The sequence below is a fragment of the Castor canadensis genome, chromosome 3, assembly GCF_047511655.1.
Source record: "Castor canadensis chromosome 3, mCasCan1.hap1v2, whole genome shotgun sequence".
NCBI lineage: Eukaryota > Metazoa > Chordata > Mammalia > Rodentia > Castoridae > Castor > Castor canadensis.
Window position 1 is genome coordinate 128,321,859 of NC_133388.1, and position 17,623 is coordinate 128,339,481.

A 17,623-nucleotide genomic window follows, 5' to 3' on the forward strand; every position below is an offset into this window, starting at 1 on the left:
TGGTTCACAACTATAAGAGCTATAGTAACTGTAAGTGGCTCCTTGCTACTTGGGAGACTGAGATCAGGAGAATCCCACTTCCAGGACAGCATGGGGAGGGAGTTATCAAGACCCAATCTCAACCGATAGCTAGGCACAATGGTGTGTGCCTGTCATCCAAGTGATGAGAGGAAGCTTGAAAGAGAAGGATCGCGGACCAGGCTGGCCTGGGCAAAAAGCTAGACTTCATTTCTAAAACTAACCAGAGCAAAAAGGGCTGGTGGAGTGGCTCAAGTGACAGAGTACCTGCTTAGCAAGCACCAAGCTCTGAGTTCAGTTCTCAATATTGCAAAAAAAAATTTTTTTTAATTAAAAAGTTAGTCCAGATACTGTATTTTGCAGCTTGTCAGAGATGGGCTAAGATTTATATACAAGTTTGAAGTAACCGCTTCACTCAAATACTGTGTTCTGATGTTTCTAAAAGAAGAGTAGAAAGTGTGGGGCAAAATGTGCAACCTTTTCTAAGAAAACTTTAATCCTTTTAATATTAAAGTCTTTATTTTCTTAGATTGATACAGATGTATGCCAAAAGACACTACTATTCATCTTTAACTTTGTATTTAATAAAATATTACAAGCATACACTTTAATAAATTATTTCTATTTTGACAAATGGGCTCAGTAGTAATTTCAGTATTTTTGTATTATTGTTCCATTCACAAGCCCAACTTTACCTTCTCCCAAAGGGCCACTGTCTAAAATTATGTCTTGGCATAAATATCACGTCTTTGCTCTTTGGGTTTTGTAATTTCTGAATCAAACACATTAAATTTCATCCAAAATTTTCTTTTCTCATCTATCTCTGTCTAGGCTCTATTTTCGGTCTGCCTTCCTCCTCCCCAACAAAACAGCTGTTTACAATAATTATCTTCACCTGTATTAGTCACATGATTGCATCATAGATTCCTTCCTCTTCTTTTCCATTATTCAGTGCCTACTTTGATTGAACACTGCTGTTACAACTTTTTGTTTAAAAAGTCTCTCCTCATCTCAGTTATGATATTGAGATCCTTGTAAATCCTACACACTACCCTGTGAGTTCTCTAACTTCCTATTATAATTTGGACTAGATCTTGCCTAGTCTTGCCCCGGTATTTTTGGTTATCAGGCTTCTTATCTGTAGCTTCTCTGAATCATTGTTTCTTGGACCTTACAGCATTTTCCGTTTCTTCCCTTATTTTATTGAGACATTATTTTAAGTATCTCTTAAGAAAAGATAAATAGGACATAAACTTTCTGAATCTTGTCTTATGAAGAGCTCTACCTTCGTACTTCTATTGATAATTTAATATGTGTGTAATTCAAGGAGTATTAGAAGAATTTTCTGTTCTGCTTTCAAATTTCCAACAATTCTATGTTTATGTCCTGCACCACATTTACCTTCAACTATAATTATCATTCATGATTTCCAAGTTCAAATTGCAAAGCTTTTATAAAAAATATTAGCTCCTACAAAATTGTAGTCCCTCCAGCAGATTGTGGGTTCATCTGCCATCTGCTCAATCTAACTTCTCTATCAGCTTTTCATCCTTCAGAAATGTATTTATATCTTCTCTGCTATTTTTATCTATTGTGTATTTATGCATCTTTGTTTCCTTATGATGATGTTAGTGGTCATGGTTCATACTTGAAGGATACTTTATTTTTAAAAAACTAATTTTAAGGTAGAATATTATCTAAATATTGAATTTATTTTTACTATTTAAATAACTAGAGTCTAAATTTTTGCTAAGATTTCAACATCTATTCAATTATAAAACAAAATCTAAATATGCATCCTGTCATTTTCACATTGGAAACAGAAATTAATAGTCTTTTGACTGTGACCTAGCTGATGTGATGGAAAGGGTTTGACCTCTCAGGTCCAAGACACTTGGGCTCAAGTTCCAGTTTCTCTACTAATAAGTTATATAAACTTTGGGTTAGTTACTTAATTTAACCACCTGAAAATCTAAGCTATCCTAACCTAATATGTCAGTGCCCAGTTCTATTCATGCCCAATATAGACATAGTAAAGAAAACACTAGCTCCAATTTCTAATCTCTTTTCTTTTTGTACACCATTCTTTACCATTTAGACAATGTTAATAATGGTCAATCTTTTCAAATTGATTTCTTTCCTTAATCTCAAAATTATCACCTTAATTCAGAATTTATTTCTGTATAAATAGTGTTATGTCCACATCACTAGAGACTTCTATTTATTTTAAACACCAATATATCTGTTTAATCCTCTGAAATTCTAATTAGGTCACATGTGTTACGTCCCCCCTCAGATATCTTCAGTGACTTCTTTTTCTCTATTATACTCAGTGCAAATCTTCTGACCATCACTCCCCTGGATCATAAACTAAACAAACTTCCATTCTAGATTTGTTTTTTGTTTTGTTTTTTTTCAGGGGAGAGCGTGAATGCAGTTCCCCACTACCACAAGTTATGCAGTGGAGTTTTCCACATTTGGGGAAATCGCAGGGGTCAGCACATCCAAAGTGCAATGGATAAGCCTCGCCCTGGGAAAATAACCTTCTCCCTTGCCTGGTAAGTATCTAGATTTGTTTTACATGAGTTTCCTAAACACATCTTCTAGTTAAATAAAACTTGATTTTTCATTATTCTCTGAATATATGACATACTGCCTTATTTGTACTACTTTTTTCTGACTGAAACATACAATTTCCAACCCACTTGTCAAGATACTATTTTCCTTTTAAGCTCAGCTTGTGCCATACTCTATAAAACATTCAAAATTTTTCAAAGCAGAAATATATATAATATTATCATCCCTTAGGGAACCTCAAGGCATGCTAATTGAATTTCCATAAATACACATACATAGGATTTATGATAATTATTTCTAAGTGGTGTCAACACAATATATTACATGCCATTTAGAAGTAGGGGCCATGTTCCACTCTTTCTATATTTCTCCATCATATCCACAATACTGTCTTTTACTTAGTAGAAAGCAGTCATTGTTTCTATACTGCTATTATTTCTCAATGAAAAACTGAGATGGGTGCAAGATGACAGATTGGAAACATCCATCATTTTAACTCCATGAATGAAAAGAGTTAGAAAACACAGGGAGATTATACTCTGATGTGAGAAAAAGAAGAAGAACCTCAGGAACCATGAAAGAGGTAGTAGGATAGCAGAAAAGCATAGAGAAACAGAGGCAACAGAGAAAAGCAGCAAACAACACCGAGCCCTGTCCTTGGCTCACAGTAAGGAAAAAGAAGCTAAAGATGCAATCACAAGGTAAGCCATGTGGCCCTGGTAATAGAATGGTAATTCTAACTGCAGGATAAGTCCACAACTGCACAAGCCTTGGACTCAGTACAGGGATTTGAGAAGACAGTGACTGCTCCAGTGTGGAAGGCTTGCCTCCATGAAAACAGACATTCTGCCACTGCCCTCGTCTCTGAGAGCCACAGCAAGATGCCATCTTGAGTGGGGCCTATTCTCCACTGGGGCTTGAAAACAAGGGACGATCACAGAAATCCAAATGGCCTGGGAATCTAGAGATAAACTTTCACTGCCTGGAAGATGTCCATGGAAGGTGGTCATGAAAAGGGAAAGGCTCTGACATGATTTTGTAGAGGAACTCAAGCAGCAGAGAGCTCCAACAGCTTAAAGGCACAGTGGTCAGCGGCCTTGCTACCCTTGGCTAAGAGTAAGTTCCATCCCTTAACGTCACAGCAAAAACACAGCACTACCCTGTGGCTGTCATAATATTCAGCCTTCTGGCTGCTATGTGGGCCTGAGGGCCTTAAGACTACACCTTCTACATTACATGATATCCACAGCATCCTCCAGTACATAGGAGGTGAACCTCTAGGCAGCGTCTGAAAGCACTCAGGCCCACCTCTGGTAACTGTGTCTCAGAATGTACTTGTGCACTGGGATTTGCAAATCGAAGCCAGACAGACAGTTAGTCTCCCAGTTAAATATTCTCAATGTTTAGACAGGACAGTTTATTGACCGGGTTGAGGTGGTATTTCTCACTGCTGGGGTCAATATGGGTCAATAGCCAAGCATTTGTCCATATGCTCAAGGCACCAGGCCTGATCCTAGCATAGCTCAGATTGAGGCACACTAGCTGGACTCTCTTGTAAATCAGTCTGTTGTCTGCTTCTGGGCATCTTTCACTATAGAAACTTCCCTTCTTTGTGTTCTAGAGAGCTGCTGCAGGGAGCTTTACAGAATGTGGGCTGTGCAAGTTCCCATTTGCTTCATAAGGCCCATGTGTCTTTCTAAGTGCAACAAGCCTCCAAGCATTTACTGACCCCTAAATGAGTCACAGAATGGGAAAGAGCAGACAGAATACTGAGTTCTGTACTTGCCAGGGGAGAACAGACGGACCTGCATACTCTTCCTGCTGGTCCCAATGCCTTTAGACTTATGCAGCAGTTCACCTGACTGTGGGAAGGATGGGGATATGAAAATCTCATGTTTTAGAGGGTCTGGACTTGGGGTTTTCAGTCCCATCAAGCAGTAAACACATGCTGGAATGCAGTTTGTAGATAGTGCTTTCAGGCCTTACCCAGGAGTTCATCTCTGTGAGTGAGGTAGAAGATTGTAGAACTCATGTGATTTGGAAGAACTGGTCTCAGGTCCATCACGAGGATTTAGCAATTGTAAACGTCTATGAGCTATGAAACAAACATTATCATACATAAAAACACAAATAGACCCTAACAGATTAATACTACATTCTCACCAATAGATAGATCATCCAGACAAAAAATCAACAAGGGAACAGCAGAATTAAATGAAAATATAGATAAATGGACATAACAGACATCTACAGAACGGTCTACTTAACAGCCTTCTCAGAAGCCCACTGCAAAATAGATCATATCTTAGAACAAGTAAGTCTTAACAAAATACAAGATAATTTAAGTCACTTCTTGCATTTTATCAATTACAACAGTGTAAAATCAGAAACCAATAGCAAGAGAAAATACCCAAACACATGGATGCTAAACAATGCACTCTTGAATGATCAGTGGGTTATCAAAGATATAAGGGGGATATAAAAAAAAGTCCCTAAAATAAAAAAAAAATGAAAACACAACTTGCTAGAACCTTTGTGACACAGAAAAGACAGTGCTAAAAGGAAAGTTTATAGCTGAGTGCCTTCATTAAAAACTCAGAAATCCAAAATAAGCATGCACCTCAAGCTTGGAAAAACAAAAACAAGTGAAGTCCAAAAGCAGTAGATGAAAAGAAATAAGAAAGATCTGGGCATAAATTATTGAAATGACAACTAAAAGAAAAATTCAAAGAAACAATGCAAGTATGGACGTAGTTGTACATGCCTGTCTACCCAGCTACTCGGGAAGTAGAGATTGTGAGGACTGAAATTCAAGAACAGCCCTGGTAAAAAGTTAGCAAAACCCTATCTCATCCAAAAAGCAGGGAGCGGTTATGCAATCTTGTAACAGCAGCTTCACAGGAGCTCACAGTCCAAGACCTCCCTAGGCAAAAATGTGAGACCCTATCTGAAAAATAACTAAAGTTTGACAGTACTGAGAGTGTGGCCCAAGTGTTAGAGTGTCAGAGAGAGAGACAGAGAGAGAGAGAGAATGAAATAAAAAGTTGGTTCTTTGAAAAGATATGCAAGTTTGACAACCCTGAGCTGAACTAACTAAAAGATAGACAGAGATTACCCAAATTAATAAAAGGGATATCACAAACTATAACAATGAAATTTAGAGAATAAATAGAAAATATTTCAAAACTTTATATTCTGGAAAATATAGAAGAAATGAGTAAGTTTGCAGATGCATATGCCTTACAAAATTGACCCAATAATATACAAATCAACTAAACAGATCAATAATAAGCAATGAAATTTAATTAGTAAAATGTCTCCCAACACACAAAAGCACAGGACTGGACAGATTCTTTGCTGAATTGTACCAGACATTTAAAAAAAAAATAACAGCAATCCTCTTCAAACTACTATATAAAACAGGAAGGAAAGGAATGCTACACAAAACATTTTATAAATCCAGTATTACCCTGATACCACAATTGGACAAGGATACAAAAAAAGAAGAAAATCATAGCTCAATTATCATAATGAAAATGAATGCAAAAATTCTCAATAAAATCTTGCCAAGTGAATTCAACAATATGTTGAAAAGATCATACACCATCACCAAATTGGTTTCACTGCAGGGATGCAAGGATGGTTCAACATATGCAAATAAATGAAATACTGAAAATAACAGAATAAAGGACAAAAGTCACACAATCATCTCAATAGATGCAGGAAAATCCTTTGGCCTAATGCATTATTCCTTCATAATAAAAAATCCAATGAAATGATTAATAGAAGGAACATATCATAACATAACAAAGGTTTTGTACCTTAAACCTATAGCCAATATTGTACAAAATAAGGAAAAACTGAAATCATTCCCTCTAAAGTCAGGAATAAGACAGAGTGTCAATTCTTTCTACTCTTACTCAATACAGTGCTTGGATTCTTAGTCAGAGCAATTGACAAGAAAAAGAAGCTAAAGGGATATAAATAGGAAAGGAACAAGTCATTTCTTCCTATTTGCATATGATATGATACTACACTTAAAAGGTCTTAGGGACTCTAAGGCCATATTTTAAAAAACAGCATGTTACTGTCATAAAATAGACATGTAGTCCAATGAGATAGAGTAGAAGATCCATAAATAAGCCCACACATGTATGCCATCTAATTTTCAGCTAAGGTGTCAAGAACATACATTGGAGAAAAACAGCTTCTTCCACAAATAGTATTGGAAAACAGAATATCCATATGTAAAAGACTGAAACTAAACCCATCTCTCATCCTGTACAAAATTTAATTTAAAAAAGAAAATGAATCAACAATCTAAATGTAAGGATTGAAACTACTATAGGAAAACAAAGTCAAGACTTTTAAAATTATTCACCCTTCTGAATAGGGCTCCAATTGCTTAGGAAATAAGAACTAGAGTTGACAAATGATATTGTATCAAATAAAAAAAATCTGCACAGCAAAAGAAATAATTACCAAAATCAAGAGACAACATACAGAATGGAAAAAAATCTTTGCGAGCTATTTACTGGAGAAAGCTTAATATGCAGGGTATATAAACTATTCTATTAAATATCAAAAGCACAAGTAATCCAATCAAGAAAAAGAATCAGGCAAATGACCTGAACAAACAATTCTCAAAAAAAGACAAAAAATGGCCAATAAATTCATAAAAATGTTCCAAATTCTTAATCATAAAGGAAACTACAAGTCAAAATTACACTGAGATCCATCTCACTCAAGCCAAAATGACTATCATTAAGAAAACAAACAAGAAATACTGGCAAGGATGCAGGGGTAAAGGAATGTAGCAGAAATGTAAATTACTGCAGCTTCTATGGAAATAAACATGGTGGTTTCTAAAAAAAAAACCTGAAATTAGAACTATCATATGATCTGGATATTCCCTGTGGGCATATATACACAGGAATTTAAGTCAGCATGCAGTAGAGAAGCCTTCACACCCATGTTTGTAGCAGCACCATTCGCAATGACCTAACAATAGAACCACCCCTCGGTGTCTATCAACCAATGAATGAATTACACAAAGTAGTATATGCACATATGATTATTCAGCCATAATGAAGAATGAAATTATGTCATTTGCAGGAAAGTGGGTGTAGCTGGAAATCATCATGGTAAGCAAAATAAGCCAGAATGAGGAAAATAAATATCTCATGTTCTCTTTCATATGTGAAATCTAGATCTTTAAAAAAAAAAAGACATGCATGTAAAATGGTGTTTAGGGATGGGAACCAGTAGGAGGGAGGAAGGTCAAAGAAGAGGATGAAGGGGGAATGAAAATGATTGAAGTACTTTAGACACATGTATGAAAATAGAATAATGAAACCTGTTAAAAATTGTTTCAAAAGAGGAGGAAGGGAGGAAAAGAAAGTACAAAAGAAATGGTTAATTTGATCAAAGTACATTATGTGCATGTATGGAAATATCATAGACAGCTTTGTGTAAGCAATATATGTTTTAAAAATAATAAAAAAGAAAAGTGTGCAAATAAGTAAATGCTCCATGTATACCTCAACATCTATGTTGGTATTTGTCTTAACATCTAGTTAATCTTTTAATCTTTATCTACAATTTCTATGTTAAAAAATCTCTTAGTGCTTTATTTAGAGTAGGAAACTGTTGTTTATTGAGTGGCTATTGTATGCCAAACAATATACTAACCTGCTCTTTTTTAAAGCATATTGTCTCCATTTGTCAGTATTATAAAGAATGATACAATATTATTAGGTTTATTACTTTTTTATTTGAGTAAATCTTGTTCTTAAGTTATGCTCTAGGTTATAGCTTAGATATTGCAGAACTATCATTGAAATTCAGGTCACTCTGGTTCAAAATTGTACTTTCTTTACACAGTCCTCCACACTCTGCTTTCATAGCATACAGAATCAATCAAGATTATGTATTTTCAGAACACATAGTTTCAATTGCAGCCTATTGGTTCTACCACTATATTTTGCATATATGTTTTATTACAGTCAATCTTGATTGTATTAAGAACTGCTGAGGAGATTAGAAAAACACACTTCTGTGTGTCTCCAGTGATGTTTCCAAAGACAATCAGATTAAGGGGCTCTGACCTTGATGGATTCATGAAATGATGGCATTATTTGGAGGTGGTAAAAGCAAGAGGCAGGTCCTACTTGGAGAAAGTGAGACAGAAGGAAGGGCCCCCAGAAACCTCCATTATGACCTCTCTGTTACCTTAACGGGTGGAAAGAAGGAAAAGAAGGACAAATCAGAATAAGGATGGTGTGAGGATCAGGACCAACCAATCAGACATTGCAGGCACAACCAAACAAAATTTTGCCTTATGCACACATAATTAGCATAGAGATTGAGCAACACCCTGAAAAAAGTGGATAAAATGGACCTAAAAGCACAGATAGACCCAAACACAGTGATAGTGGGAGAGCTGAACACCTCCCTGTCATAAATAGATAGGTCATCCAGGCAAAAAATAAAGAAACTTCAGAATTAATACACTAATGGACAAAATAGACATCTACTGAGTATTTCATCCAACCACCATGCAATGCACATTCTTTTCAACAGCTCATGAAACTTTCTCCAAAATAGTTGATATTTTAGGACACAAAGCATGTCTCAACAAACTTAAGGAAATTGAAATAACTCCCTTTACTGTATCAGATCACAACAGAATAAAACTAGAACTCAACAACAAAAGAAACCACAGAAAATATTCAAACACATGGAGACTGAACAGCACACTGCCGGTGATAGATAGGTCACTGAAGAAATAAAGAAAGAAAGAAAAAAGTTCCTAGAATCTACTGAAAATGAAAATAAAACCTACCAGAATCTGTGGGACAGACATAGCAAAGCCCATACTAAGGGGAAAGGTATAGCTATTAGTGCCCATATTTTAAAAAAATACATCTCAAATGAACAACCCACTAACGTACCTTAAGCGTCTAGGAAAAAAAAAGACCCAACCAACCCAAAACTAACAGAAAGAAATATAAAGATCAGGGCTGAGATCAATGAGATTGAGACCAAAAATCTATACAAAGAATCAATGAAACAAAAAGGTGGTTTGTCAAAAAGATTAACAAGATTGACAAACCCTTAGCCAACATGACAAGAAGCAGAAGGCAAAAGACTCAAATTAATAAAATCAAAGATGCTTAAGGGGACATTAACGACATATACTAATGAAATCCAGAGTGTCATTAAGGAATACACTGAAAACATACTCAAGAAAACTGGAAAATGTAGAAGAAAAGATTAAAATTTCTGGATGCATATAACCAACCAAAATGAACCAAGAAGATATTAACCACCTAAATAGATCTCTAACAAGCAATGATGTTGAAGCAGTAATAAAGATTCTTCCCACAAAAAAGAGCCCAGGAGCTGATAGATTCATGGCTGAATTCTAGTAGACCTTTAAAGAAGAACTAACACCAATACTCCTCATTCTTTCCCAAAAAATAGAAAAGGAAGAAACCCCACCAAACTCATTTATGAAGCTAGTTTTACACTCATTCCAAAACCCAATAAAGGACTGGTGGAGTGGCTCAAGCAGTAAAAGCACCTACTGGTAAGCATGAGGCCCTAAGTTCAAACCTTAATAGCATCAAAAAGAATTCTAGACAGACCCAATAAAGATGCAATAAAAAAAGAGAACTACAGAGAAATATCTTTAATGAACATAGATGCAAAAATTATCCACAAAATACTGGCAACAGCACATCAAAAAGATCATATACCATGACAAAGTCAGTTTCATTCCAGGGATGTAAGAATGGTTCCATATATGCAAATCTGTAAATGTAATACAGCATATAAACAGAAGCAAGGACAAAAAAAATCACATGATCATTCCAATAGATGCAGAAAAAGCCTTTGATAAAATTCAGCACCTTGCACAATAAAAGCACTGAAGAAACTAGGAATAGAAGGAATGTTCCTCAACGTAATAAAGGCTATATATGACAAACCTAGAGCCAACATCATACTACATAGAGAACAGCTGAAACCATTCCTGCTAAAGTTAGGAATGAGGCAGAGATGCCCACATCCCCCCACTCTTTTCAATATAGTTTTGGAATTCCTAGTCAGAGCAATACAAAAGATAAGAGTAAGAAATAAAAGGGACTCAAATAGGGAAAGAAGTTAAACTATCCCCATTTGCAGATGATATGAGCCTATACCTAAAAAATCCTAAAAAGTCTGCCAAAAAATAATTAGAAATCACAAACTCTTTTAGGAAAGTAGCTAGATACAAAATTAATATACAAAACTCAGTAGCCTTCCTATTGTTCCTAGCAATGAACAGATTGAGAAAGAAACCAGGGAGACAATCCGATTTGCAATAGCCTCAAAAATAACCTAGGAAAAAATTTAACAAAGGAAACCAAAGACGTTTTCAATGAAAACTCTAAATCACTAAAGAGATAAATTGAAGAAGGCTTCAGAAGATGGAACAATATCTCATGTTCATGGATTAGCAGAATCAACATTGTGAAATGGCTATACTACAAAAGGCAAGCTATATGTTCAATGCAATTCCTAGCAAAATTACAATTACATTCTTCACAGAAAAAAATCAATCCTAAAATTCATATGGAAATACAAAAGACCATAAATACCCAAAGCAATTCTGAGCAAAATATCCAATGCTGGAGGTATAACAATTTCTGACTTCAAACTATACTACAGGGCCATAACAATAAAAAAAAGCATGGTATTAGCATAAAAGCAGTCATGAAAACCAATGTAATAGAATAGAAGACCCAAACATAAATCACACAGCTATAGCCAACTGATTTTCAGCAAGAGATCCCAAAACACATGATGTTGAAGAAAGCCTCTTCAACAGGTTGAATGAACCAAAGTAAAGTATGCTTGTAGCTGGGATACATCATGAAACACCTTTGAAAATTGAGTTAGTAATTAATAATGGAAGACAGGACAAAGTAGTACAGTGTATGGGAGGGCTTGGGGGGGTACCTATGGAGGGTAGAAGGTGAATGAAGGAGATGAAAGTGAGGGAATGTCATTGATGGATTTCATATACTTATATGAAATAGAGCAATTAAACCTCTTGCAATTGCTTTATGTGGGTCAAGGTGGGTGTTGAAGGTGAGATGGTGGGGGTGGTCTAAGCAATGCACAATATAAGACTATTTGGAATTGTCACAATGAATCCCCCTGAGCAATGAATATATCCTATAATAAATAGATAAATAAAAATCTCAGAGTATGCCACTTCTCAGGCACCCTCTCTTGGGAACCCCGCTAACTTTGGGGGCTCAATTCTTTCACTTTAAACTGTTCTATCTCAATAAACTCTTCCACTGTGCTTGCTCTCATTATCTGTGATGTTGATTCTTTGACTTCTTGAAACAAGAATCCAGAACCCTCAAATATCCCATTTCAGAAGTAGATCACTGGGGTGGTTCCTTGGGGCTATATCTTGCCTTGGCTCCCTTCTGTATTCCTTTTCACTGGTTCCATCTACCATGATTTGAATTGCTTTGCTCAGCCATGCCCTCCAATCTATGATGGGCTGACACCTCTGAAACTGTAAAGGAAAATGAATCTTTCTTCCATTAAGTTGTTTCTGTCAAGCATCCTGTCACAGGACAAGAAAAGTAACAAGTAAATATTTTATGGATGACTAAATAAACTAATTAAGCAATTTTAATTATTGGTAACTTCATAGGAAATAAGACATCACAGAAAATTCAAACCCAAAGTATCCTTTTTAGTTTTTAGGATTCATACATGTAGTCAACAAAAATTATGTGAGATAATATTGTGTACACACAAGAATAAATAATTTATTGCCCTTGCCTCTGGGAGATGAATAATAATAATTAGGAAAAGTATGAGATAATAAAATAGGGAGAGGCAAGCCAAGAGGGCAGATTAGAAAAATCCACTGATTTGACTCTATGAATGAGAAGGGACTATATTCTGAAGAGACAAGGGGAGGAAGAAATTCAGGAACCAAGAAAGACGTGGCAGGGCAGCAAAAGAACAAGGAGAAGCAAAGGCACCAGAGATCATTAGTACAGGTTCTAAACCCAACCTCATATTCATCTCTGGTGGAGGAGAATTAAAGACATCACCATGAGATAAGACAAAGGGACCTGGCAACAGACCAGCATTTCCAGCTGCAAAATAAGCCCATAAATCCAACACAGGGATTTGGTGAGACAAAGACAGCTTCAGTGTACAGCTCTTTGTAGAAATACAATTAAAGACAGCAGATCTGCTCGGTCACCACAAGCCAGAGAAGAAGATGTGGTACACCCTCACTCATTTACCAGGTGTCAGAGGGCATTGAGACAAACATCCAGCTAGGAAATACAGACTTCCTGTTTGAATTTTTCTTTTCTTCTCTACCTCCAACCTCCATCTCCACCCCATCCCATCCAAACTGCACTAACCAAGCAAAATTCCAATTGAGACAAACATGGACCCAGCAAATCAGTGGGTATTTACACTGTTTCACAGACACTTGAGTGGAGGAGCAGGTCTGTGTGCCATGGACAAATGAAGAGCACAATTAGTGAACCTGGGAGAAGAGGGCAGGCTTCCTGCAGAAACCTTAGGCAGAGTGTTTTAGCCACAAGTTTTCTAACACTGGTCTCAAGAACCAGGTCTGACAGCACCGATAGCTGCCATTATAGGAAGCAACTCCCCCAGGACAGAAAGAGCACGCAGAGTCAAGGTAGGAGGTCCTGCCTGCTTCGCTTATTGAAACTCTGTGATCCAAAATGAAGCAGCCCCACTTGTGGAGCTAGGAGCCCCTACCCACTGCAAAAGCTGCCATGCTAAGAAACCTGCCAGGCTGGACTGGGCTGGGAAGCAACACAGTGCTTCTCCACAAGCAACCTCACCAGCAGAGCTAAGAAGCCCAGCCCACCAAAAGAACTGTAGAATTTGAAGCACCACTTGCTTGGTCTTGGACTCCTGAAAGAGCTCCAACCTCTGAGACACACGTCCCACCTGGCAACTCTGCCTCTCTCAACTGCTGCCATAGTATCCACAGTCTATCTTACTCAGTCTTCACCTAGAAAGGATTTGATGCAGGCCACTGTCCAGAGGGCTGCAAAACCTTTAGGTTTTGAACCTAAAGAACATTAGGTATATTAGGTTCAAACATTAGAACCGTACAGCTGGATCTCTAAGGGCCAAAGATCAGAGAAAAACACAGAACACTTAATCAGGGCCCAGCTTGGATCCATACGTCTCCTCAGCAAGAAGTACAGGCAGGTTTGTTGTGTTGGTTTTAGTTAGTTTGTTTGTTATATTGTGGTTTTTTTATCTTTTCTCTATTTCCCAAAGCATTATGTATTTCACTGTAATACCTACACTGTGCTCTCTCATACTATTATTTCCTATACTCTCTCCCTATCTTCCTACTTCTTTTCCCCACCCCCATCCTTTATATCAGTTAATTTTTAAGCCTATTCTTTTAACTATTGTTACACCTCCAACTTATCCCCTAACAACCTGAGTTATGCTCCTCTATCACCCGCTTCTTATCACATTTAAATATTTGGTTTATTATTCAATTGTTGACCTTGTTACTGCAGTCAACTATTTCTAATCTCAGAAGAAGTAAAAGAGAAACTCACCACAATAGATGCACAAATGGCAACACACAACCACAAACAATATGAATAAGCAAGATAATGTCATACCTCTAAAACCTTACAACTCAATAAGCAAATCCAAAAATAATGAATTGACTGAAGTGTTAGATAAAGAATTCAAAAGCCTATCTTTTAAAAAATTATCAATAACTTAAAAGAGAATTCAAATAAACAAATAAATAAAGTTAGGAAATCAATTTAATACCTAGACAAGAAAGTCAGCAACCTGAATGAGAAATTCAGCAAGGAAGTGGAAATTGTGAAAAAATATAAACAGAAATGTTAGAAATAAAAAGTTTAATAAATAAAATAAAGGACACAATAGGTGCTATCAGCAGACAAGATCAAGTTAAAGAAAGAATATCAGGGATGGAGGATACAATTGAAGAAATATTTCACTCAGACAATAACAAAAAAAAATGAATAACTATAATTACAACTTTAAGAACTCTGGAACATGATCTAAAGATGTACACTAAGAATCCATGGGGTAGAAGAAAGATCTGAAATACAAACTAAAAGCATAGGAAAGCTATTCAATGAAATTATAGCAGAAAATTTCCCAAATCATGGAAAAAATGTAGATACCCATGTACAGGAGGCATCTTAAACTTAAAAATAGACATAATCAGAAATGAATCTCTCCATGTTACTTAATCAAAATTCCAAGATTAGAGAACAAAGAAATGATACTGAAAACAGCAAAAGAAAAAAGCCAACTTACATACAAAGGTAAGCACAATAACCACCTCAGACCTCTCAGCACAAACCCTAAAAGCCAGGAAAGTATGAAGCAATGTAATTCAAGTTCTGAGAGAAAATAACTGCCAACCAAGAATTCTATATCTAGCAAAGCTATTCTTCAATTTTGATGAGGAAATTAAAACCTTCCAAGATAAGAATAAGCTAAAGCAGTTCCTATCTAAAAAGCTTGCATTACAGAAGATATTAAAGGAACACTACACACACAAAAGGAAGAAAATCACAAGCAAGAGTCAAGAAAAATAATTTCATTCCTTTCTGGTGAACTAGAAAGTAGCAAGCACACCAACTCAGCAAACCATCAAAACACAAAGGTGAATAACAGCAAAAGAATAGAACAAGCAACATTAAATTAAACTGGAAGGACAGAGTGATAATAGAGCCACAGGAAACAGTAAATTCTCAATTATAACCCTAAATGTAAATAAGCATTTCTCTCCAATCAAATGACAGATTGTTTTACTGGATTAAGAAACAGGATTCAATAAGTTGTTGTCTATAGGAAACACATCTCACAACCAAAGACACACACAGACTAAAAGTGAAAGAATGAAAAAAAAAAAAATATATATATATATATATATATATGTATATATCAAACAAGCAAAAGTCAAAAGCAAGAAGGAGTAGTTACACTTATATCAGATAAAGCAGACTTCAAGCAAAATCTACTCAGAAGAGATAAAAAGAGGTCATTATATTAATAAAGGGAACAACCATCAAGAAAAGATATAACAATTCTAAATATACATGCACAGAATTTCATCACCCCTAAGTTCATAAAACAAACATTACTGAACATAAACGGTTAGATAGGGACAGATACAGTGATAATGGGTTGCCGCAATACTCCAACAAACTGGAAAATCAAGAAGAAATTGATAAATTCCTTGGCACGTATCACCCACCAAAATTGAACCAACAAGATATAAAATACTTATACAGATCCGTAATGAGTAATGAGGTTGACACAGTAATAAAGCATCTTCCAAAAGAGAAAAGCCCAGGACTAAATGGATTCACTGTTGAATTCTACAAAATCTTTAAAGAAAAACTAAAGCCAAACTCCTCAAACTATTTGAAAAAAATACAAAGTGAAGGAATGTTACCAAACTCATTCTATGAAGCCAGTGTTACACCAATTCCAAAACCAGATAAAGACTCAATAAAAAAAGAGTTACAGACCAATTTCCTTAATGAACATAAATGCAAAAATTCTCAATAAAATACTTGCAAACACAATTCAAAAACATATTTAAAAGATCATACTATGAGCAAGTTGGTTTCGTTCCAGGAACGCAAGGGTATTTGAACATATGCTAAGCAATAAACATAATGCAGCACACAAAGAGAATTAAGGACAAAAATCGTACGATCATCTCAATTGATCTAGAAAAAAGCCTTTGCCAAAATTCAACGTCCTTTCATGATAAAAGCTCTGAAGAAACAAGGAATAAAAGGAACATACCTAAACATAATAAAGGTTACATGTGATAAATCTATAACCAACACCATATTAAACTAGGAAAAACTGAAATCATTTTCTCTAAAGTCAGGAATGAGACAAGGTGTCCACCATTCCCACTCTTACTCAGTAGAGTACTTGAATTCTTAGAGCAATAGGAAAGAGAAAGAAATAAACAGGAAATAGGGAAGGAAAATGGAAAAATTATCCCTTTTTGCATATGTTTTTATACTATCTAAAAGATTCTAAAAGCTCTTAAATCCCAAAAACACTTTCAGCAAAGTAGCAGGATACAAAATAAACATACAAAACTCTGCTAGCTTTTCTATACACTAGCAATGAACATGGTGAAAAAGAAATCCAGAAAATAATTCCATCCATGATAGCCTCTGAAGAAGTAAAATACCTAGGAATAAATTTTTAAAGTGGTGAAAGATGTCTCCAATGAAAACTACAAAATACTGAAGAAAGAAATTGATGTACATGTATGTGCTGTTGGTAGGAATATAAATTAATGCAGCCACTATGGAAATCAGTATGGAGCTTCTTCAAAACATAAAAATAAAACTGCCATATGATCTGGCAATACACTTTGGACATATATCCAAAGGAATGCAAGTCAGGATATAATAGGGACATCTTAGACACCCATGCTTATTGCAGCACTATTCACAATAGCGAAGCTTTGGAATCAGCCTAGAAGGCCTTCAGCCAATGAATGAAGAAAATATGTCATATATAAGTAATGGAGTATTATTAAGCAATAAGGAATGGAATTATGACATTTTCAGGAAAATGGGTGGAACTAGAGATCATCATGTTAAGCAAAGTAAGTCAGTTTCAGAAGGACAGAAGTCATATTTTCTCTCATATGAAAAATCTAGACCTAAAATATATAAAGATATTAACATATTTATGTATACATGTATATAAAAACATGACTATAATTGAGCTACTGTCTGGTAGGGGAAAGGGAGGGATTGACTGAGGGCAATGCTGAAATACCAGGTGTCTATGTATGAAGGTGGCATGGGGCCACTCACTGAAAGCTATTGCAAAATAGGAGGGAAGAAAGGATTAATCTGATCAATATATAATATATGTATGTGTGAAATACCACGTTGGAACTTCTTCGTGAAAA

The 17,623-nt window shown here is 35.8% G+C and overlaps 1 long non-coding RNA gene and 1 pseudogene across 4 annotated transcripts in view; both read right to left on the reverse strand.

Annotated features, from left to right (window-relative positions):
- The window catches only part of LOC109673965 (uncharacterized), a 160,818-nt gene that overhangs the window by 40,338 nt on the left and 102,857 nt on the right, over positions 1 to 17,623 (reverse strand). The window lies entirely within an intron of this gene.
- Positions 2,435 to 2,584, reverse strand: LOC141421926 (U1 spliceosomal RNA; annotated as a pseudogene).